The following is a 25,348-nucleotide window of genomic DNA, read 5'->3' on the forward strand; positions in this document are numbered from 1 at the left end:
ATGCTTATTATTTCTGCTGGAGGTGTCTCATGTTGTTTATGCCGCCACGAACCGTCAAGATGAACGGTGGATACTGTAGTACAGTGACAATGCAGCACCTGTCTACTTTAATGATATGTGCATAGAGGATGTCAGTGTCACAGATATCAGACGTTTGACCACGTCTGATTTAGCGCCAACATTTTTAATGAAGATCTTTTTGGTCAAGCGGCCACAGTGGCTCTACCAGCCAATATGTTTGTTTATATTTTAAAAGAAAAAATTATGACAAGGTATTAGGAATAATAATGCAGTGTATGAATTACTGACAAGACTGACAGTTTCATGCACACACAGGTGTCAAATGTCAGCATGGATGTACTGTACTTAAATGCTATTTTTTTGTATCTTTGTCTTATAAAATCACAACACTGACATGTATTCAATATTGATTTTTCCATTATTTTAAATTAGGTCCTATTACTGTGGCTATAAGCAGTGTTTGGAATAGTATTCAGATCCATTGCTTAAGTCAAATACAGCAAAATACAAATAATCCATTACAAATAAAAGTCCTACATGAATAATCCTACTTAAGTACACACGTGGACAAAATTGTTGGTACCCCTCAGTTAAAGAAGGAAAAACCCACAATTCTCACTGAAATCACTTGAAACTCACAAAAGTAACAATAAATAAAAATTTATTGAAAATTAAATAATCAAAAACAGCCATCACTTTTGAATTGTTGATTAACATAATTATTTAAAAAAACAAACTAATGAAACAGGCCTGGACAAAAATGATGGTACCTCTATAAAAGATTGAAAACTATTTGACCAGAGTGACATGATTAACTCAGGTGTGTCATTTAATTGACATCACAGGTGTTTCCAAACTCATAATCAGTCAGTCTGCCTATTTAAAGGGAGACAAGTAGTCACCCTGCTGTTTGGTGAAAAGGTGTGTACCACACTGAACATGGACAACAGAAAGCGAAGGAGAGAATTGTCCCAGGACATCCGAAAAAAAAATGATAGACAAACATCTTAAAGGTAAAGGCTATAAGACCATCTCTAAACAGCTTGAAGTTCCTGTGACAACAGTGGCTCATATTATTCAGAAGTTCAAGACCCACGGGACAGTAGCCAACCTCCCTGGACGTGGCCGCAAGAGGAAAATTGATGACAAATTGAAGAGACGGATCGTTGGAATTGTATCCAAAGAGCCCAGAGCAACCTCCAAAGAAATTAAAGGTGAACTCCAAGGCCAAGGTACATCAGTGTCAGATCGCACCATTCGTCGTTGTTTGAGCCAAAGTGGACTTCATGGGAGACGACCAAGGAGGACACCACTGCTGAAAAAAACTCATAAAAAAGCCAGACTGGAATTTGCAAAAATGCATGTTGACAAGCCACAAAGCTTCTGGGAGAATGTCCTTTGGACAGATGAGACCAAACTGGAGCTTTTTGGTAAGGCACATCAACTCTATGTTCATAGACTCAAAAACCAAGCATACGAAGAAAAGAACACTGTCCCTACGGTGAAACATGGAGGAGGCTCAGTAATGTTTTGGGGCTGCTTTGCTGCATCTGGCACAGGGTGTCTTGAAAGTGTGCAAGGTACGATGAAATCTGAAGACTATCAAGGCATTCTGGAGAGAAATGTGCTGCCTGGTGTCAGAAAGCTTGGTCTCAGTCGCAGGTCATGGGTCTTCCAACAGGACAACGATCCAAAACACACAGCCAAAAACACCCAAGAATGGCTGAGAGAAAAGCGTTGGACTATTCTAAAGTGGCCTTCTATGAGCCCAGATCTGAATCCCATTGAACATATGTGGAAGGCGCTGAAACATGCCATTTGGAGAAGACACCCATCAAACCTGAGACAACTGGAGCTGTTTGCTCATGAGGAGTGGGCCAAAATACCTGTTGACAGCTACAGAACGCTCATTGACAAATACAGAAATCGTTTAATTGCAGTGATTGCCTCAAAAGGTTGTGCAACAAAATATTAAGTTATGGGTACCATCATTTTTGTCCAGCCCTATTTCATTAGTTTGTTTTTTTTAAATAATTATGTTAATCAACAATTCAAAAGTGATGGCTGATTTTGATGATTTAATTTTCAATAAATTTTTATTTATTGTTACTTTTGTGAGTTTCAAGTGATTTCAGTGAGAATTGTGGGTTTTTCCTTCTTTAACTGAGGGGTACCAACAATTTTGTCCACGTGTGTACATAAGAATTATCAGAAAAATGTAGTTAAAGTATTAAAGTTAAGATATAATTTGACATATTGCTATATATGACATGCTTAGATTAAAGTGAAGGATCAGTGTGTCAGCATTATGTTACTGTTGTATCTGCTCCAGTTTTAACATCTTTTTTTATACAAAGACAGCAGATAACATTCAGGGTTCCAAAATGGATCAATGGGAGAGAAAATAGGGGGAAAAAAACTAAATTCAGATTTAGTTCAGTTTTCAGTTTCTCTGTAAGCTCTAATTTTTTGGTGAAATATTGGCTCAAAGCAACATTTATTGAAACCTTGTGAGTTTTGAGAAAAAAATCAGTATGTGGTGGATCTGCAACGGGAGACGCCAAAAGGTTGAAGCACTGGTTTCATATATGCTGTATTTGAAAAGCTTGTTGTATAATTTTGTAAAATCTTCATCTTAAAAAGCTGTCAGATAAATGTAGTGGACATAAAGTTGTCCTCTCTTGAATGTAGCTGACAGACATTATGAAGTAGAGCAGTAAGTAGTAGTGAAGTACCTCAAAACTGTACCTAAGCACAGTACTTCCATAAATGTATTTGAATCCCAGAGAATCAAAGTTCCATAAGGCAGGGGGAACAATCAGTTCTAGAAATACAAAGGGACGGTTGTTCATTAAAGATAAGGAAGAAACTGGCCACAAATAGCTAGCTAGCCTTAAGACTGATTGATTTAATAAATAAAAGCCCAGTAGTGACTTGAAAAGTGCTACGGGTGAGAAAAATCATGCTCAATGAGAGAGCCTAATGTTACAGCAGTACTAATCAATATTATTAAATGAACCATGCATCCAGTGGCAGTGTGTGAGGTGAAAGAGGTCACTCGTAGTAAAGTAGCCACCTGAGCCCTTCAGCTCATATTAGGACATTTTATTTCACTGTTTTGGTCTGACTTGATTCAATCAGTCCCAGCAGGCAGATTATTTTTTTTAACCAAAAAGCTGTGATAAACCAAATGCCTGCTCAGCACTGAATGGAGTAAATGCTAATTCTGCTGGATGTGTAACGCTCCTTCTATAACAACTTTACGAGGTGATGTCAGTGCAGTGTTCACAGCCTGTTCTGCTGCTCCCGGGTGGCCAAAAAACAATTAATGCTGCTTTTAAGAAAATTAACAAGGAATAGGCAAAGTCCACTGCCAAATCCAATAATGTGTGCATACTTTGGCACCTTGCTGTGCATTGTGGTGTTTTTATTACAGCCAACGATCAAATCAGAAAACTGAAAATCATCTATATTTTTAAATTTCTTTTGGAGTTTTGCTACTGTAGCGAAAAGCATTTCCTGATATACAGTTTTAATGGCTTCCTGTCTACCAATGAGAAGCGAGTACGGTATTATTATTATATGCAATGGCTTAAATTTAAATCTGTAGTAGTTACTGTGTACACATAGTAGAAAGCAAAAGACCAGTAAACTGTAGGTGACCTCTTTGACGTGAGGACAGAAATAACACGGCCTGAATCCTCTGGGGAAAGCCGGCGAGGGCCGAGGCAGCAGCAGCACAATAGCCGTGTAGGATTTGAGTGGATTGACACAAAACAAACGAGGCGATTTCCCTCAGAGTCAGAGGAGGGATCTGTCTCTGTAGAGCTGCACGCTGACAAGTGCCGGTCCCTCGGGACTACAAATAGAGATGTTACCACTCCACAGGGAAACGGGCGGCTTCCCTCATTTCATGTTTCCAAACATAAGTCACAGTAGAGCAAAGGAAGGAGGAATCTGAGGAAACTGAAGAGCTTTTACATGATAAATGCGAGTTGAGCGTTGTTTAACAGACAACAGAGTCATGTTTTATTGAATACGTATTCTACACTAGTTGGATGCAGAGAGTGATAACAAGTCTGTATATTTGCTGGGTAGGAGTTATATTATATGTGATCACGACTGGGAATCTCCTTAATATGCCTGTATTACTTGTAGAAAAGTAAAAGAAATACTTTCTTTTGTTGCAAATAATGTTTCAGAAATACACACGATACGATACGTCTCCTAAAAATTTAAACTCTTATACAGGTAAACTGCCTGTTGAGAGAAAAGCATATTTTCTATGCAATGTTTTTAATATATATATATATATATATATATATATATATATGCCATTTGTTTTACTGTTTTCCTGCCACTCCCTCTCAGAAAGCCAATTAAATGTTAGATGGAATAGGACCAATCACCTTGGTAACCCAGAAAAGAGAGGAGGAGCTTCAAACATGTAAGAAAAAGGTCATATTTCAACACAAACCATGTTATTTTTCCAAAAGCTAAAGAGGTAATTTTGGTGCTTAGCTAAAAGAGTGATGGTCTCGCAGTGGATGTGAACTCTTGTCTCACAGGTGAAAGGCCTGTTGTAGACATGTGGCATCAACTCCTGACTCAGATTTGTGGCTTTTTCAAATTGGAATCGTTTCATTGGAATCGAGGAAAATATGTTGTTTCTTAAAATGTAAATGAGAATGTCGTATAGTTGTGTAACAGTCTGACTCACCAGATATAGACTCCAGGTATCATTCTGCTGTTTCCCCACGCATTTATTTCTCCCTTCCGTTACTGAGTGTCAGAAAGAACAACCTCCAAGCAGCAACATTCATGCTGAAAATGCATGAAAAGTTTTACCAAACATCTGAATTGTGGAGATTCCTCTGGTGAGTTATCTAAAAGGCGGTGCTCATATCGCTGTATAAAAATTTTATAACAAAATATTTTCCCCAATACATTTTTTTAGGGACACCATCACTGCATACTGGGCTTTGCACTGAACAAACCATGGTGATTGGCTTAGAGAAATTCAGACAATATAGAACAGTCAGGTGCAGTCAGACCATTCTCCAGCAACACTGTGGAGGTTTAGTTGTACTAGAAGGTAATTTTGGTGACACAGAGTTGGCGACACGCGTGAAAATATAGGTATTTTTAATGAAAATGTCACAGATTATCACTTTAATAAACAAACTGTGTTGTCTTCCCCAAACTGCAGCAAGAGGAAACTATTTAAAGCTTAAAGAGCGTTAAATCCTGCTGTGTGACATGAGGCCACTGTAGAAAACATGCTAATGTTTGTCACCTCGGCAAGTCTTTGAATAAGGAAGGAAACCAAACATCCACTGTAGGTATCTTTGTACACAGCTCTCAGTCCCCTCTGGAAGTGTTTTTTGCCACTTAGTGCAAAAACACACATATTGAACCAAAATTTAATTTAGATAAATAAGAGAAATCATTAATGTCTTAGCTGGTTCAGGATGTGGTGTTAGAGCAGGTCCACTTTGTGCTTTAGCCTGATAAGAGAGGTGTATTCTCGGGTAAAGTCCTGCCAAGAGGAGCTTTAAGCATCTATCATTTCAGCATCTTATTGACACAGTTAGCAGGCTCCGCTCTGGGTCACGTTAGTGTCTCTGTGACGTGATTTGTCTTGCTGGGACCCTGAGGGGTTTCCCTTTGGCAGCTTCACCTCCCAGGTGGGCTGGAGGACACGCCCAGCTTCCTGACCTTGGCGTCACAGCAGCTCTGGGTAAACAAAGCCCTCTGACTCCTTCATCCCCCAGGAGAATCTCTCTCTCCGGCTCTTTCTCTGTGCCTCCTGCTTCCCTATGAAACAAATGATTTTCTGTAGCTGATGACTGAGGAACACACGCCCGCCGTACGCGTTCCTGTGTGATCCACAGACAATCAGACAATGCCTCCCCCTCGTCCTTGTCAGTGCATCTTGTTCTCTTTTGGCAACGTTCATCCTCAGAAATTTTCCACATTGTTGAGTTTTTTTTCTATTGTTTATGGTCGATTTTGCAAATGGATGTTTCGTCTCCCCCCTTAATGAAAATTGAAAAACTATTTATTTGCTTTTGTTTTGTGACTTTTTTTTCTCTCAGATGATGACTTGTTTTGGTGAAAAATAATTTCAGATGTACAATAAAGACTTGCAGTCTTTAAATTTTCCTCAAATCATAAATGTTTTTCAGAAATGTCATCTTTTGTTTAATGCTTGGCTGCATGGTTTGATGGAGGATACTTTAATTTTCAGTCTCTTTTGGCAACACTCTGCTAAATCTCAGCAAACTTACAAATGCAGAGGTGGTTTCGAGTTTGTCAGGAAGAAAATGTCACTCATCTATGGGGAGAATTTGCCAGGTGAGGCTTTATCTGTACACATACAGCCTGTAAAGTGAAGAATTGATGAAAAATACACAGTAGACATGCTTTTTTCCCCTAAGTTTGACATAGACAAAGCTAGACAACCTGCTCTGACCTGCCCAAAATTTGTCCAGTCCAGGACGATTAGCTCCTCTGAGGATTTAATGTTCAAATGCGAACTGGCCAGAAAAGTACCAAATACATCAAACATACTTATTTGACATTTTTACAGGTGGATTTTCTGTGGATGATGTTCATAATCTATCCATTGCTTACATATTTCTTACAGGAGAAACCAAGAAACTATTTTGGCAAAACAAGTAGTGGCAGATTTGTCGATACTATTTGAATTCCCCGATCATTTGGTTGAGTAAAATAGCACAATAAAGATTAGAGAACTTGTCCTGATCAAAGCCCAGACTTTTAACAGAGATACAGCCAGGTGCTGCTCCACAGACGGCGACTGGGAGACACACTTTGTGGTTTTACCATCAGTAAAACTCGCCGATTTTTCTCAGCTATAGACATGTGCTACAGTTCAACTCGACAACAGTTTTAGGATTCTTTGCCAGAGAGGCAGTTGTGGGTTTTGTCTACTGGTGCAGATTAAAGCTTTTGTTCTCTGGTTTCTAGCTCAGAGGCCCAGGGAGCCCTTCCATTCATTTTTTTCATCAGATAGTTCATCTGACAGTGAGTTAGCTTCTCCAAATATGTGCACTTTCTACAATGTAAAGCCAAACTGACCGGTTAGTCTAAAAAATAAATGTTTTTCCACAATCATGATTTTATAGAGAGAGAGGCAGAGTAAGACTGGATGCACTTTCTGTGCTCAGTGTGTCAGAATAAAAAGTTCATTGTCTCTGTATGTGGAAGCATGTGCACAGCATCGATGTTTTCAGCCATGTTAGCAGCATGATGTGGGTTGTGAATAGAGCGATCAGTCCCCCGCATGGGTCAATAACCATATGATGGATTCTTATGAAAAGTGTCTCTTTCATAGCAACAAGAAGCCAAACACAACAAGTTTTTATTTTTACATAACCACAGCGTGTAACATCAGTCAGATGGATTTGCCATAGACGCTTAAAGCCTCCAAGAAAGTTATCCAGTGGACTTGAAAAATGTCCCTTGTAGCATCATTATATTGACATTGGCGCTTTTAGTGAAATTTATCAACAACTAGTGAATTGATTTCCTTAAAATTAGGTTTAAACACGTATGTGTCACCCTGAGTTTTTCATCTAGAACCATCAAGTTAAAACTTTTGTGTAAAGAGATCAAATGAGTGAGGAGTGCTGCTACACAAATGTATCAACAACAACAAAAAAAGGAAAATCGGGCACTGTTTGGATCCAAGGATAGATGACACCTAACAAGAGGCACATCTTCTTGCTAAACTGTACCTTTGACAGTTAGCTCTGACTGTCTGGAAGCTGACACCAGCACTGATACATCTGTGAGCTGCTTCTTGTTGTCATGATGAAGATTGTAAAGATTGTGAGATGAAATATGTAAGCTCATTTATAGATTTTTGTTTGTTTGTTTAGCTCCTTACTATGCATAATAGCAACTCATTTATTTATAGTTTTGGCCTGTTTTGGGGTTGACTTGGAAGTTAATACTTTTTAATTGTGATTTTAGCTTTTATTGTCCGTAATTTAACAAAACAAGGAAAAAGTCCAAGTAAACTAAAACAATACAATGAAAAACAGTTTTTTATTTGTTTGATTTTTGTTTTGCAGTGTAAAATAACTAAAAGAAGAGCTTAAGAGCAGTGAAAGCAGTAAAACTACCCTGAAAATACCTTAAAGGCTCATAGGTTTAACTGTTAAAACCAGGGACTGTACATTCTTCCAGTCATCCTGCAGCACATCTCCATCGTTCGTCTGTAGAGCTTAAAAAGATTATGTTAAGGAATTTCAATAAGCTATAACTCTTAAATAAAGACACAATGTAAACAAACATTATCAGTTCGACGGGTAGAAACCGTCCATTGACTTCAATCTACAATCATATATTTACTCTCTCCACGTACAACAGTTCAGAATCTGAATAATTAGATGCATAATAACTGCTTGTCTTCAGCAGGAACTGAACCATCTTGTAGCATCTGTAATTCGCATCATTGCATTTTTTTACTATCCATATGCAGCAGACTAATGGGTCCATGGGAAGAGGCATCGCTGCTGCTGGAGCATCAGCGTTGAGCAGAGTAATGGGTCCATAGGAGGACAGGAATGAGTCAGGACCACGGCATGCTGGAGGCCCAGCAGTCTTCCTCATTCTCCAGTGCAGTGTTGCACAAACCTGCTGAGAGTACGGTGTCATTAGTGCTCCCACAAACATGTGGAGACAGGGGCTCATCATTTAGCCAAACGATCACTTATCTCCAAAGCTGCAATGAGAAGCTGAAGCCCGCGGAGAGGAGCAAGTGTTTGAGGAGTTATTCAAACATTTACAAAGCCAATAACTCCACTAAATCTACCAGGATGTTTCATATTTACATTTGATTCTCTGAACCCTCCCCCACAAAAACAATAACACGGCATCTAAAAAAATTAGCCCCAAATAACGTAATGGCATCCTCTCTGAGTCTCAGTTGGTGTCAGGTTTAGACATTAACCATAGTGGGTTTCAGATGGAATTTTATTAAACGTAATTGTGCTGATGATGAAGAAAGCGATGTGCTGGCGTCATGGAGAAAACTGCAGAGATTATAAAATGAAAGATGCCCATTAAAGGTGTGAACCCATGGAGCATCTTTAGATTCTCTTTGAAAGCCTGTTTTGATTTACTTATTCACAGCTGCTGCTGTCATTACGGCTGTTTCGTCAATAACCAACGCAATTTAAAAAAAACAAAACAATTAAGAACCTCGACATCAACAAGATGCAGATAAATTCTAACACAAAGGTGAAGATTGGTTTGTTTTGTTTGTCATATTTGCTCTATTTGTGTCCTGTTAAAACCAAAATAGAAATTTTAATGGTGGATTTTGTAACGAATGAAGTTATCTGCATTGAATGAAGAAAAACATCCTTCACCTTCATATGATGCTCTATGACTGCAATAACCAAAAAAATAGGTTTGTTTTATCAAGACATGTAGGTCACAATTTAGGGCAGAAATTCAGTAAGTATGTGGCTTCAAATTTCCAATTTTGGGAGTGTTTTTAGCTGTTGAAATATTTTGAAATAGGTGATAAGTGGAAATACCTTTTTGAGAGAAGTTTTTCTTTTTCAAGAAAATTTAAGCAGCAAAAGTTGAAAATCAGAAGTCATGACAAGCGATCAAGAGTCGCTGTTGATCAGTGAAGGCCACAGTACTGTGATCTTTTTGTGATATTAAGACCCGGTGGCCTAATTTACCTGTTTGCATCACAATATAAAGCAGAAAACTATGCACTTGTTCAGTGACTCCCGCAACAATTAAATCATAATTATGACTATTGTGTAATTAATATTCAGAACTTTGCAGATTTCACATAATTTGGTCAGGATGATTTAAGCAGCAACATGTGGCACCACTAAATATGTCTGCAACAGCCAGAACAAGTACAGTAATAACATATGTTAAAATCCTGAAATGCGGAATTTCTTAGAATAGTGCTTTAAACCGCCCATAATTGTGGTTTGGTTTGTTTTGTTTTTTTCCCGTTTGCATGTTACACCCTTTTTTGTGCATGTGAAAGTTCTGTAAACTTAGAAACCAAAAGCCCACACCAAAGGGAGTTATTCTCTCAGAACACACTGCTCCTTACCTGCCTGGAATCTCTCATTTGAAGTCTAGGCTAATCTTCTGTTACTTATCTATGTCATCATGTCACACATTTGCATAGTGCCTGCCTAGCGGCTAGTTTGACCTCGCCTTCACTGCAGCTTCCTCCAACTCACCATTTTTTCCTAACTACAGCTGCTTCTGCTTGAGTTACATCCCTGTGCTCATCAACAGAGTGTTAGAATACTTTACTAATGCCAGCTGACCAGTAAGAGCAGACTTAAAGAGACAGGAGCCAAAACAGAGCATTGTGCTTCAGCATTGTACAGTATGAGCAAAAGAAAGTGTTTTTTTTGACCATCAAAGTATGTACACAAATTGAAGTACACTCCAAAAAAATTTATTCTAAACCTGTTAAAGTGCAAAATATGGGCTCTTTAATGTCAATATTTTCACATTTGCATCTGACTAACCTCAGTCAAACTGCGGTCATGAGCTTCTGATACTTGGAAAAACTGCACCAACAAAGAGCCAAAAATGTGATTGTGGCCGTATCAGTATCATTTAATACGACTGATCTGAATTGTTTTCCATAAAGAGAGCCTCAGCCTTTATAAAGATTTAAATGGAAAAAAAAAAAAAAAAAAATCAACCTCATTTCCATGTCAAATGAACAGTTACTAACGAGCTTCCAGTGTTTACTATTAAACCCTCCTGGGAACAAGGAGCGAATTAATTCATATATTTCTGAAATGTTTCCCCACTTGATGAAACCCAAATGTGAATTTTCATAAAGATGGCACAAAATGATGACAATGCTTTAAAAAGAAAAACCTGTTGGAAAAGCTCTGCAATTATGCTGTTTTCTATAATACTGAGCAGATATTTGTGAAGCAGCCTAAGCCCCTTTGCTAATTTAATCACTGACTTCTGCCACCATATTGATTTTTTTTTTCTCAGCCACAAATATTATACATTGTGTAAATTTATCAAAGAATCAGCCAGTACAACAATATATTTGACCTTGGCTAACATTTTGTGATGTGAAAACACTTTTTCCTCAAAACACAGATTTTTTCCCCATCTCATGCAGCTCCAAGGAGCTTTCTGATTATCTTCCCACCCACTTCTACAAAACACAGGGTAGGTTCACAGTGTGGGACCCTTTTAGGTCTTTTTTTTTTTTATGCAAATAGTTTCAGGTATTTTGAGCGCTGAGCTCATAAAGGTCAGGAAACCGAGGAACTAAACCCTCCAGAATCCCTGAAAAGGCCTTTGAGCCCAAAGTGAGTGATGTTACTAAAGTGGTACAGTTCAACTATCAAAAACATCTCGCTGTTTGCACTGACAGACAACCCTAAAATGGATTCTTTTTAGGATCTCTTATAAGTTTCCTCTCTTTTAGCTTACAGTGCCTTTTACAGCTCATTCCAAACTGTTTAGAAGCTACACGTTGTTACTCTGTGAGGCAAAGCAAGGCAAGTTTATTTTTATAGCACATTTCATACGCAAAGGCAAATCAAAGTGTTTTAGATAATGCATTTAAGTGTTTAAAGGAAATAAAATCAGTATGAAAACATTAAAATGCGTAATAAAAGAAGAAAAAAATAGAAGATGTCAAAAATAAAGCACTAAGTAAAAGTGACATATTGTTAAAAGCAGTGGAAAAAGAGTGGTCTCAGTTACCAGGCTTATCGACCAGGCTTCTACTCTGCAAACATTTTGTAAATCTTATATATTTTGGACCCACACCGTTGAGAAATTTAAAGAGAATAAGTAAGGCCTTGAATTAAATTCTATTGTTAACGTGGAACCACTGCAAAGGTGTAAAAACTGGAGTAGTGTGTTCTCTCCTCCTCGTAGGACACAGCTGTTGTGAACCAACTTGGGCTCAAATACAGAGAATCATTCTTAATTTCAACTCATTTAAGGCCTGAATTATGTTCCTTTGTGTGAAGGATGTTGTAGAATTTCTCTCTTGTTTGGTGTTCTGTGCACACAGCTTCTTTCTACCTTTCTTTTTTCTCTTTGAGTTTATTTTATCTTTCTGTGATGGTGTCCCAGATTTCCCAGTGGGGACACTTACAGTACAGCACTATTAATAGTACACTGTATTTTCTAAAATTAAACACTCAGAACAACAAGAGGATATGAAAGAGCAGCTTTTGTAGAGGTGCAAAATTACACACGTAGTTTTTAAGTTTTTGTAATAAATACAGATTAAAACATGAACTAGAAAAACACTCACAGAGCACAACACTCCACCAAGGCTGTTCATTCCCCCATATGGCATTGTCAGAAATGCACTTTTCTTTTTTTTTTTAAGGAATGCAGCATTTGTTTATTAGTTATTGATCATCAGAAATCACAGCAACATAAAATGTGGCCATTTAATATAGATGTACCACCAACAAAATGACCTTGTACTGAGCACAGGCGTGTGTTATGCACGAATCACGTGACCTAACTGTGTAGCGGGTGACGGGAATTGATGAGACTCAGACAAACCCCCACAATTTAATCAATTGTTCCTTGTATAATTTCCTACAGATAAGTCTCGATAAGTCTGCAGCAGTGGATTTGCAGTAGGATTGCAATTATGAGATCGTCAGGAAGCAGCTGATGTAGTGTTCACTTGTCATAGTTACAGTGACGCTGTGCTGCTATCTCGCAGTGATACAGAAATCTTTAACCAATCTGTGGATTCAGACTACAAGCTGCATCACTGCCAAAATCTAATCACTTGGTCTGTGTGTCATTTCTGACTTTTCTTGAAAATTTCATCCAAATCCATTTGTCCATTTTTGAGTAATGTTGCGAACAGACAGACAAACAGACGGGTCGACAAACCAATGCTGACTGAGACATAATAGTAATAATTATTACTATAGTATTGACAATAACAACAACAAACAAAGTTTCACTGGAGCTCAGGTGATCATACACCACTGCTGTCTGTGTGCAGAGGTGCACAAATTTACATTTTCTTTAAATTGCATGCTTTCATAATGTAATACACGAGTGTACAGGAATCCTATTATGCCACAATACTGTAGCTCTTTCATTAACTTAAAATAATGTGTTTTTAAAGATTGATGCCACTTTTGTGTCTGAATGGAAATCATAAAAGGTGTCACCAGCAACCAGGTAACTTAACTCAGCAACAAGGATAACCAGGCCGCCTGGTTAGACCCAACTGAAACTTAATCTACCTACAACTGTAAAGCTCACCTAAAGTTCACTGATTAACATGTTCTATCTTTTTTGTTGAATAGATGTAAAAAAAAAAAAAAAAAAGTAAGTGTAAATTTATGTGTACTGGAATATTTCTAGGGTTGACCCAGTGACTTCTGGGAGTCTCCTCTGGTTGCCTGGCAACTCGTACTAATTTGTGAGCTATATAAGAGATGGACTTTATTTCTGTTGGACAGTTATTGTTCTAAGCTGCCTGACTGTTGAGGTAAACATGTATATTTCCCAAAATCATTCCTTTGAAATTATTTGTCTGCATCGTTTTAACACTACATACATGACTTGATGTAGAATTAGAAAATGCAAAAACAATAGATCTTTGTGTTGTTGAGACTAATGCAGAAAAGCTACCACAGCTTTTAGATCTTACAGCAATGACAAAATCAAATATACATCACGTACACATCATACTACAAAAACTCATCCTCCATATTTAATGAGCATATGTGCATTCAGGCATCATGGTGGGGTTCATACAGCTGCAGAGGAGATATATTGGATCTGTGTGTCCGACCGCTGCACCCAGAAATATTTAGAGGCTGCTTGGGAGTTTCAGCAGCAGTACAAGATGACGATGATGGAAGACGAAAAACAGCCAGTGAGTCCTGCATCCTTTTCACAATTCTACTGATGCTCTGCCTCCAACATGGCGGCTGTGAGGCTGTGAGAAGCGGAATAAAAAAACATCTATTAGGGTAGTAATTGCCGCACGATTAGCAGACGTGCTGTTTGGCATGGCTTTGGTTTTTTCAGCAGAGTTTGGAAGAAATACACCTACTGGTGCCTCCTGATACAATAGAATTGCCTGGGTGGCCATACATCCTGCATGTCTTACTCCCTTTTCCCCTCTCTTTCTCTCTCTCTCCACCCACCCCCGTGGGTCTCTCCCTCTATCAATCCTTCCCCCTCCTCTGCCTGTCTGGACTGGGACCAGCTGGCTTCATTAGAGGCCTCCTCCATTCCACATTGCCTGGTTTTGTCTGTTGCACATTTTTCGACTGTTTTATCTTAAGCGCTGTCCATCCCCGGACCCTCATACATATTTTCTTGGCATTTCTGCAGCCACACAACTGGCTTCTAATGAAACAATCCATGTGTCCATTGTACAGCTTTTCTTTTTTTAATTAATCTTTGTGTCTGCCACCTCTTTTTTCGCTTTTGGATCCTCATTGTTTGCAATCACTGGGAGTGGATGAATTTTAATGGTTTGAGAGAGCTACTGTTGGATTTTTTTAGGCAGCAGTTTGAAAGAATATCACAAGTTAAACACTACCTGTGCACGCCTTAACTGTCTGTTCCTCATCATCAAAGCACTGATTTCATTTACCTTCATAATTATTCAAACAGCTTTTACAGTGACCTTCTTTATCTGCAAACTCTTTGAAATTCATTCTAAATCCACATAGTCTTTTAAAAGCTTCCACTATAACTGAGAAGTCGAGCGGTATTTTCTGTCACTGTGTCTCTGTTTGATTGAGCTCTGGTGTTGGATGACATCCTTCCTTGATAGATACACCAGTGACTTACTCACCCTGCTTTTTCCAGTTTGTCATTATTTGGTTTGGAGGGATAACAGGACTGGTGACTAGACCGCAGATGGTTCTGTTGATTGTTTCTTGATAGGGTAAGGTTGATAGGCAGATGGCACAGGGAAAACTGATGTCTTCAATGGACAGAAAGCAACACAGGCTAAGAAGTCTTCACCGTGTAAGCCTATCGTATAATTTCACAGCATTTCATGTGAAAGTCTGGCTGACAAAGCAAACACTAACAGAGGTTAAGAGAACTTTGATGTACTTCTGCCCCAAGGCCCAAACAACCTGAACACAGACTTCTCCTCATGCATTATTACTGACATGCTCATGCTCTCTTGACATCATTAAAATCTGGACTGTTTTGTCCATTTAGATGCCGCAACGAATGCAAAAATATGGATGCCATCAGGGCAAAAGGCAGAAATGCCCATAAGGAGAAAGCATTGGGTTTAAGGATCTTGAAGGAGGTTTTGGTATGTCTTAAATCTACTATAATAGATATTTTGATATTAACATTCAAATGACTGATTGTATGTAGAAGATGCAGCTTTCACAAACACCTTATCATCAGACTCTGCAGTTTCAGTCCGTTTTATCAGAGCATCCTAGCACCTTTCAGCTCGCTTTTTTCGGATTTTAACTCTATGACGTTGTTATTTCAATCTAAAGCTAGCAACTGTATAGTGAAGCATTTAGCAGCTAAAGAGCCAGAATCCTTTTTTCGGATGGTAATGGAAACCACAACACCCATTTTGAATGTTATCAGCCCATTAAAGGGCTGTTATAGTTGCAGATCATTCCCGTACATATGAGCCAGCAGGGACCTCCTCCACCTTCTAGTAGGCCGTTATCACCCCATTTACTGGTGCTCTGTGATCATCTCATTTAATAGCGGTGGTGGAGCCAAGATTTTACACTAACAAAGAGGAACAAAAGTACACATTTAGAGGTAGGAGAGGTTGGTGGTGGCACAAGTCACCTGACTTGGGTTGATTCCTTTATTATAGCATTATTTATTGAGTTGCACTAAGTCTTAGTCACTGGTTTTTATTGATTATTTTCCTGCATTATCATTCTGTGTTTGGTTAAGTTTAAGTCTGGATTATACTCCAATGCAGTATATGGTCAGCTGCAGACACACAGGGATGCATAGTTGTTGCTGTTTCACTACATTTCTAGTTTGCACCAGCTGTCATAGAAGACTCTATTGCATATATGTACAGTATGTTGTATTTATGTATGCCAGTCATGCAAGCTACTGTTGAGTAAGCACACCATTACCCTTGTAGTGTAGTCGTTGCATGGACACACATTTTTGGTTACATATGGATGATTGCAGAGGAGTTCACCCAGATCTTTGCAATAGATGGCAAAATTAACCATGTGTACTGAAAGGTGTGGCCTTAAGCAGCAAAGGCAAAGATTTAGAAAAGGATCACTGTTTGGGTTAAAAATATACCCTGTTGCAGGATTTGCCACATTTTATCAGGATTCTGTTTATGTATGATCAAAAAGATAACATGCTTTCTGGTCTACTAGACGGTAGACAAGGTCCCTACTGGCCCATATGTTTTGAAACGATAATGGGGTGTTGATGTTAGACAAGAAAAATATGACCGTTTGCCAGCAAGATCACCATATCACTTGAAATGTGCTAATAAGTCAGTGCTGTGTTCATTTCCTTCGCGTTCAAGTAAACAGGAAATTCAGTTATTGCAGGTAAAGACTGTTGAAAATCTACCAAGGCCTAAGAACTGAACAACATTTAGTACATCATTTGTAACTGCCTTCCACAATTACAACCAAAAGCTTTTTCTGATCTAAGTTTGCATTATTACTGCTTAGAAAAATGATTGTGGTTTGGTAAACAGGAGTATTGATTTTTAGCAGGAGGATGTTTTGTTGACCCATCTCGCCACCCTGACTTTCTCCCTCTGCAGTCTATATAAGGTCAGTTTACCGCTGCTAATGGAGGTCTTGTGTGTTCTGAATGCAAACATTCATGTTGTTACTGGGGAATGACAGATGCTCAGTCTTTGAAAATCGATTTAAATAAATCAGCTGTTTTTTTTGTAAATTAATTAAATGCAATAAGATTTTTGTTAAATTATGTACATATTTGTGGTGGCTTGTCGGTAAGAGCAAACAACATATATATAAAACTAGAAGCAGCCATGCTGAAATGGAAAATCATAAAGAGAACCAAGACAGGTTTTACAACCCTGTCTCTGAAAGCTCTCTGCTCGATAACAGTGGTTTTAACATCACTTTGCTGAAGCTAATGTGTGCTGGTTGTGTGCGATTACCCAAACAAATATCTCAGTATCTGCCTTTTTTTTTTTTTTTTTTTTAAGTAAACCAACCTGAATGAGACATTTAAAGTATAATTACCTTCTAGAACAATGGGCACAGCTTTCTCTCTCTGGTAGTGTTTTTTGTTTGTGTTGCTGCTTGCATGCAGCTGTGCGGTGGAAAGATTTAATCTGATGCTTTATTTATGGCTTGTCATTATTTATTTATTTGATTATTTTGTAAATTATTTATCTATTGAATTATTAATTCTTCTTCATGACTTTTCCTTACATTATTCATGACTTAATTTGAGATTATTGCATCAAGATGCCGCATTGTTGCAGTGTTGGGTCGCCTTTTCACATCAAGTCAGACAAGGATATTAAATCTCCCTCTCAGGCTATTTTTCGTTGTACTGAAAGAAGTAGAAAAATGATCCCGAAAGCTCGCTATTAACATACAAACTGTCGTCACGCCAGAAAGAGGAGGAATCATTAGTCTCATGACAAACACTGAATCACCCTTTGATTGATCATCTTAAGACAAGAGCTGTAGTAGAAATAGTCATCTGTTTCATAGAGGATACTGTAATGGCTAACCATTGTGGAAGACATGCATTTTATTGCCTGTTTGCTGCAGTGGAGCTGCAGCGTTGCTCCAAATCTGGTGGTGAATCGTTCAAAAAATCCAACTGTTGTTCAAATGCCATAAGGTTGAGGGACAAATTCAGTCAATTGTGACTTCTATATTTTAACAATGCATATTTTATTCTTTGAAATCTGGTTCTTTGGAGAATTTGGAGTGTGACTTCAAGGAGAATATCCAGATAAAAGTACTACAAAGCAAGTCATTACTGTACAAAATTTGTGAAAGTTGATTAGAATTTAGAACGTGTTTAGGTGCACCGACTGACTGAGGTTTAGGGGTTTAGTGCTGTGTGGTGAAACAGCTAAATTCATAGTGTAAGATCGTAAAATTCACATTATTTGTTTCCACAAAACCGAATCAGATTTCTAGAGCTTGTTCTCATTTCATAAAACTTTATTAAACTGCTTTGATAAGTGATGCACGCCTTAGTTATGATTTAAAACACCCCTGAATAAACCAGCCTGGACTGAGACCAAACGTATCATAAATATGATGATTTTATCAGTATTTATTCACTCCGCACTTCATATCCATTAACTGTTTGCTTCTGCTTTATTTTTATGTAAATCTGTAATCTGCATTCACCACAACATTACACATGCAGTGTACAGATTTCATACAGCAGATTTTTAATCCAAAGCTGAGACAGAAAGACGCATGAAGTCATCTGGATACATTATGTATGTAGGAGCGTTATTACAATAGGAATTTAGGAACTTTTCACACTCACTCTCATCTCTGTTAGTTGCTTTTAATCTGAACAATATAAAAGCTCCTTCCAGTTTTGCTTCCGCTGCGAGTCACTGTTGAGAAGAGCATCCGCTAAGGGCCTTTAAAATGTAAATATAAGAGTGTGTGCTGTTTAGAAAGGAAATCAATTTCCTTGCTTCTTATGTAAATGTAAATAATCAAAATGTTGGAGGCTGTGCTGCATTATCAATCAATTCTTGAATAGTGCTCTGCATATACGCCCTGAACACTGATAGCATAATCTCTGTATCAAAGAATGTACATATTCTTTGGGACCTTGTACATTTTAAAAGCCCAGTGTTCTGCTGTGCACATTATTGACAGTTCAATTCATATCAGCCGACATCTCCTTAGCGCTTCATGCCGGATCAGGACTGCCGTGTTATCTGAATTGGAAGTGGGAAACTAAAGGAACCTGTCATGTTGCATTCAGAGGGAAGAGGTGTGTGCATCGGTGTCTGATGTATGTGCTGCAGAGATAACAGCCCCATGGCGGCACACTGGGGCAACAGAAATACTCCTCTTCATCACTCCGCCGCTGCCACTAGTACTTTGACACAGATAATAACTGTTTATATGCAGCCCATCTCAAAGCAGCATCATCCTCTTAAAAGCTCTCAGGAAGCGATCTGTTCTCCTGCAGTACAGTGTGCCGGGTGTTAACATGTCAGATGTTGGCAAATGATGCCGTCAAATCTTTATCTATTCTTATCAGAAGCATTCAAGAGCACCACCGTTTGTTTTCATAGCTCCAACAAAGCAAATATTAACCCCAAAGTAACCAACAACCTCTGAAAACAAACAGATCATTTAGCATAAATGTTGTTGTCCCATTTTTTAGTATATTAAAACCTCAAACTATAAGTTGTGCATTTTGAAAGTGCATCATTTTTTCTAATAACACCAGTTCACAACATTAGTCCTCTCAGGGCTCTTTACACAATAAGGCCTTTCATTTTTTAATTATATTGCATACAGAAATCCAACAAATTCACTGATTCCCTTTGATCAAGCACTGCAAAGTTTATCTGAAGTTAATGCAAGCCTTCAGCAGACTGGCTTTTGCTTTAAGACGCACTTGAAAAATAGTGAACCTTTAGGCTTATTCTATGCTCAATAATACTTTTAAATTTTTATTTATTTTTACTGTGATTAACAGTATTTCAAACATATCATTCTGATTTTTTGCAAATCTCCGGTGACTTAATATGAAGCCTCAGCACCAAAGCTTCTCTTAACAATAAGGAAACTGTGAATTTCCCTGGTGAGGGATCAATAAAGTTGATCTAATCTCAAGTAACTGCAATGGGAGCAGAAAACGGTGATCAAAATGCACCATTCTCTATCACTTAGGTAAACAAAAAACAAAACATGATGCATTTATACTGTTGATGATCAGAACATAGTGGACAGCATTACCAACTCTTGACCGATAAAGTAGCACTTTTCACAAATAGAAATTATTGACAATAAATTATTTAGGTGTTAGGTTAAAAAGATAAAACGTTCTCACATAAAGTCATCATGTAGATGTCTACAGTAACCCTTAAGAGGTTGGAACCTGTCCAATTCATTAATTTTTATCATATTAAATCATATCTTCAAACATGTTTTAATTTATTTTTCAGTGTGAACGTATCAGCATAGATAGACTATATGTGCAGGTATAAGACAGTGCTGTTTATTTTGGATATTTCTGGCAAGTATTTAATATCAATAGGTTGAATTGTGTTCATGTTCAACCTCTTTTTGTGTGCCGGAAAATAAATTGTAACACAAGAACGGGGAAGTTTCTTTGCCCAGAGTGAATTCAGTTCAAAATTAGGCAAACATGATTGTGATTTTAGAAGAAGAATAGAGCACCACATAAGCTTAATTAGTCATTAATAAGTAATTAGTATTATCAATTATGTAAAAAAAAAAAAAAAAAAAAAAAGGCACTGAAGATGTAAGGAGTGTGCTGAGACAGTGAAGAAACAGAAATAGAAAGTTCAAACCCCAAAGTCTAATCTAAATAAATGTGAAATCTAATTGTAGCGACCCCACGTGACCAATTAGGACGAGCTTATTCCACACATTTATGAGAAACATTTTGCATCGTTACGTGTTTTTGTCTTCAGGTAAACGTGCACACAGCGAAATATACACTCACCTCCTTAATAAATGCAGCGCAGGTAAGCTGATGAACGTTTCCTCATCGGGCTCTTTATGAGTGACAGGGGACTCTTGCTCTGAGGTCCAAACATCCCTCACACCCACTTCACATTCAAGCCTGATGTGCTTTGTACGAACGCATGTGATTTCACAAACATCTGCCTTAATGAGCCTTCCCCCACAAGTCTCCCTCAAACTTGTGATTGACTTGACTATAAAAAGTAGATGAAACTGTAAATCATGCGACGTATTGTAAAATGTACTTCTGTCTTCCCGTGCTCCGTAATGAAGCAGTCATTATGATTATTTTATAGGACTGAAGTTTTTAAAAACTACAAGAATGCATTACTCTGCATAATGAACAGATGTTGTGGCAACAAGCACATACATTATGCATAAAAAATTATTTCAATTTTGATTGTAGACGCTGATTTATTGAGACAAGTCTAGCTTACAACAGTAATGGATTTAGGATGTGCTTTTGTTGTGTTATTTCCATAATTAATAATAGGAAGGCAGCACATTATATATGCTTTGTATTCATAAAGATGAGAGGGTTTGAGTTCTAACAGATAAAATACTGCTTGCTGAACTTTAAAACCACACCGGATTAATTATACATAAAACTTAAACTCTTTTGAATGAAAAATAAGACAGAAATTCCTCTAATGCCTTCTTGCTTGTTGTCTGCATTTTGATATACTGGAGAGAAAGAGCATAACTGATAAGATGAAATGGAACGAGAGAAGGAAAGGGGAGATAATTATCACGGCATGATGTACTGTACAATAACAGGAAATCACCCCTAAAATAGGAAGACAGGCCGATCCATACACTGTATTTATCAGCATGTTCGAGCAAAATGACATAAAGAAATATAAATTCGGATTAAAGTGAGAGGACAGATGTTCTTTATTCTGTGATGGCCACATCTTGGACTGTGCTGTATGTTTATATTTGTCTGCGCTAGTTGTCATCATGGTTCTACATCAAATGTCACTAGGACTGTAACTACTGTACATGGCAGTGAACTAATGAATAATACATTATATTTATAAAGCATTCGTCTCACAAAAACGCAGTTTAAAGTGCTTTACATCAGAAGATAACGTCTGTAATATTGTATATTTTGAAATGGTCAAATTCTACAATAAACTTCAACAAATATTGTCTGTATCTAAACAATACGTCACATCACTCCTGCATAAGTATGAACACTGATATTGGACTTTATTATGAGTCAGACTCCACATACTGTGCTGCACTAAATACAAAAGCACAGCTGAAAAAATCCCTAATAAACACACATCAGACATTACAACACAACTTATTTGTAGCTGCTTTTGAATGCACTAAATGTGTGTTAATGCACAGCTAAAAATAGTCATAAATACAAAATTCACTTAGAATTTTTTGTTGAAACTGCAGCTGTTTTAGGAAATCCTTTTGTATTGAAGGAACAATATAATTGCATCAGCTTTTAAAAGCTCAATATTGCATCAAATAAGTGTTAATGCTGAAAGTAGTCCCCGATAAACACACTATTCGCTCCACTTTCAGGAAGTTTATTTGATAACTAAAATGCCCAGCAGGTTTAGGGAATCACTTCTCCTTAAAAAAAAGAGAAAGAAATAGAATTGTAACTCTTTTTCAGTGCTCACTAATGCACCAAATGTGTGCTAATGCGCAGCTGAAAATAGTCCCCAGTATGTCAGTAAATACAGTCCAATTTCAGAACACTTGGTTAAACCTTCAGAGCCCAGCTGCTTTTAGAAAATCAGTTTGCCTTAAAAAATATGTTGTATTTGTGTCATTTTAAAGATTTACGTAAGTCTTGAGAAGAAATGAGGATTTAGGCAGAATACAAAGGGCAGAAGGTGTTTAGAGAAGGACACCTTATTGTTATCATCATACATGTTACTTTAGGAATGAAGCATAAAAAACATATAATTAAAATAGTTTGGTTTTATTTTTTTAAATACGTGTTTAGATGATTGTTTTCTACTTGCAGCTTCACTTGACTGATGTGACAAATATTCTCTCATACTTTCAGTTTAAACTCGCCTTTGATAAAATACCTGTGTCACCAAAATGATTAGTTTTTTCCTCCTTCAGGGTGATATGATTTGACCAAATATTTCTTTTTTTTTTGTCTTTTTGTTCAACATCTCACAGATCGACAGCTGCTCTACTACAAGTGTTTCTCTGTGATATTCATTTTCAGCAGCAGGTTGGAGAAGCCTTTGAAACAATAGATGCTAAAACTCCAAGTGTAAAAAAAAAAAAAAAGTGAAACCCATTAACAATCATAATTAAAATCACAAAGCTAACCAGTTTATCCACCATATGGATGACTGGCTGATATCCAATTTTTAATGAAAGTAATATTAGCCTGATGAATTAATACTTGGCTGTACGCGATGATATCTTTTGTTTCTGAGCTTTTAATTTGTGCTGCACAAGTGATTCATTCAAATCACTCGAATCTAATGGTGAAATTAATAGGAGTCGAGCAGTTTTTTTGTTTTTTTTGGAAACATTTTAAAATATCTTTGTCTGTGTCCCCGAAGGACTGCAGGCGACCCAGTGTGACCCCGTTTGGGACAGACCCAGCTGACTGTATCTCTGCTGGACGCTCCAATGCAGATGTCTACGCGGCAGACTAGAACCTGGTGGAACAAGTCCAAGGTCTGGTACACGAGGAGGTACATGAAGTGGGACGGCGTTTGGCTCCACACAGTAGAATTAATGATTTGAAGACACATAGTTGGTGAATAATTGATTCCAGCCCCGAGGATGGTTAGGAGCTGAGTAAAAGACTAATAAATCATTTGTGGTGCTGCCAGTTGTCACTTTCAATTATTTCTGGGTTTGTGATAAACTGCTGCACCTGCCAGCTGCTGGTCCCACGATTCCTTGGAGCAGAAAGTGACGACTTTACCCAAACTTTGCTCTCGGCCATGCCTGATACAAACAGCTGCCCTTTAGGAGGCTTGGTGACTACATGGATAAACAAAAGACAAAGAATTACTTATCAAACCCATTTTCACTGCACTCAAGCACAATATATACTTATATTTCTGCTATCAATGTCTCTCCAATTTATTCACATTAATTATTTGACCAAAAATGTGTGCAGATTTGATTGGAAGCGACAAAATAGGTAAGAAATCAAGTTTATGCAAAAGTAGGTGCTATAAAAAGGAGCAAAGGTCACGCTAGTTTTACACTCTTCATTGCTCTATTATCTTTCTTAGGTCTTATTCTGTCTTTCTTGACTGATTGACTAACTGACAGACGGATGCAGACCGAGTGATTGAGCTGTTTTAAGAGGCTGCTGTAATGAAAATGTGATAATCTGCTAAATAAATAAATAAAATCCGCTCTGTCACCTCCTCCCACATCTGACAAGTATAAATCTAACTGATTAACGCTGTTGTGCATTCACATTTTGCTTCCAGTTTATTTGAATATAACAGCTTGCATATTGTAACATTACGAGGATGTGTCTCAAGGTGTAAAGATGTCTTTTTAATTCGGCGCCGCAGCAACACATTGCCATTGTTAACATATGTGGGACTTGTCAAAAATGCTTGTGTTTGTCACATGTTTAAATGAGCCTAATGCACAATGTACTACAAGGAAGACCTTGTCAAGTGAATAATTACAGAGTTACGGATCACAAGCTCCTGCAGGCCTTCTCCTGGGAGTGAGGCTTGTCGAGGTGTGCTAGGTGCACCGCACAGATCAGGGCACTTGAATTAGGAATTTTAAAACCCCTCAACTCTCCAAGCAAAATATGGTTTTTTTTATTATTATTCTGAAAGAAATTTAATCAATGCCCGTCCCTCTGGTATCTATTAGTCATTCCACATGGTGCTGGTATAATCAGAGGATGATTAGTGATTTGTAATTGCAGAGATCAGACGTTTTAGATTATTTTTTAAACTCTAAATCATTATTCCTCAAAATATTTTATGATATCTTTTTCTTCTCTGGTTAATTTTCCCACACCAATAAATGCATTTATCATTACTTATACATTGAAAGCATATGAAATACAAGGTACTGTTCTGCCATAAAGGTTGCTTTCCCACGACTACAGTGTTCAGACATATCATGGCCATAGAGGTTTTAATTAATTACTCATTAGAAATGAGGTCATGTAACAGTGACATACTGGACTGCATAGCACTGAGACTGTGTATTATGATGAAAGGACAATATATAAAATCACCTCTGAATATAGTGCAGTGAATTTAGAAGTGAATATATGTCAGAACATTTCAATAAGTTCCTCTGAGGACACCGATCTCGCTGGAGTTAGCCACTCGCTACACCTTAATGAAGTGATGTCTTTGCAAGCTAAAACTCACTAAACCTTGGAGCTAAATAAATGCTGACCACTGAAGAAGTCATAGTTGAAATGTCTGTAGCATGTTTGTATTTTACAGTGATTTGATTATTTTTTAACACTTTTTTCATCTGATATCATGAGCCCTCCAAACACTAGTAAACATATTTATCAGTGCTTCTACACTGAAATGCAAATAAAACAGGATGTACGATTCTGCTTTACCTCATTACCAAGCTTTAGTTAAGTTATACTTGTTAAAAAT

The sequence above is a fragment of the Acanthochromis polyacanthus genome, chromosome 12, assembly GCF_021347895.1.
Source record: "Acanthochromis polyacanthus isolate Apoly-LR-REF ecotype Palm Island chromosome 12, KAUST_Apoly_ChrSc, whole genome shotgun sequence".
Lineage (NCBI taxonomy): Eukaryota > Metazoa > Chordata > Actinopteri > Pomacentridae > Acanthochromis > Acanthochromis polyacanthus.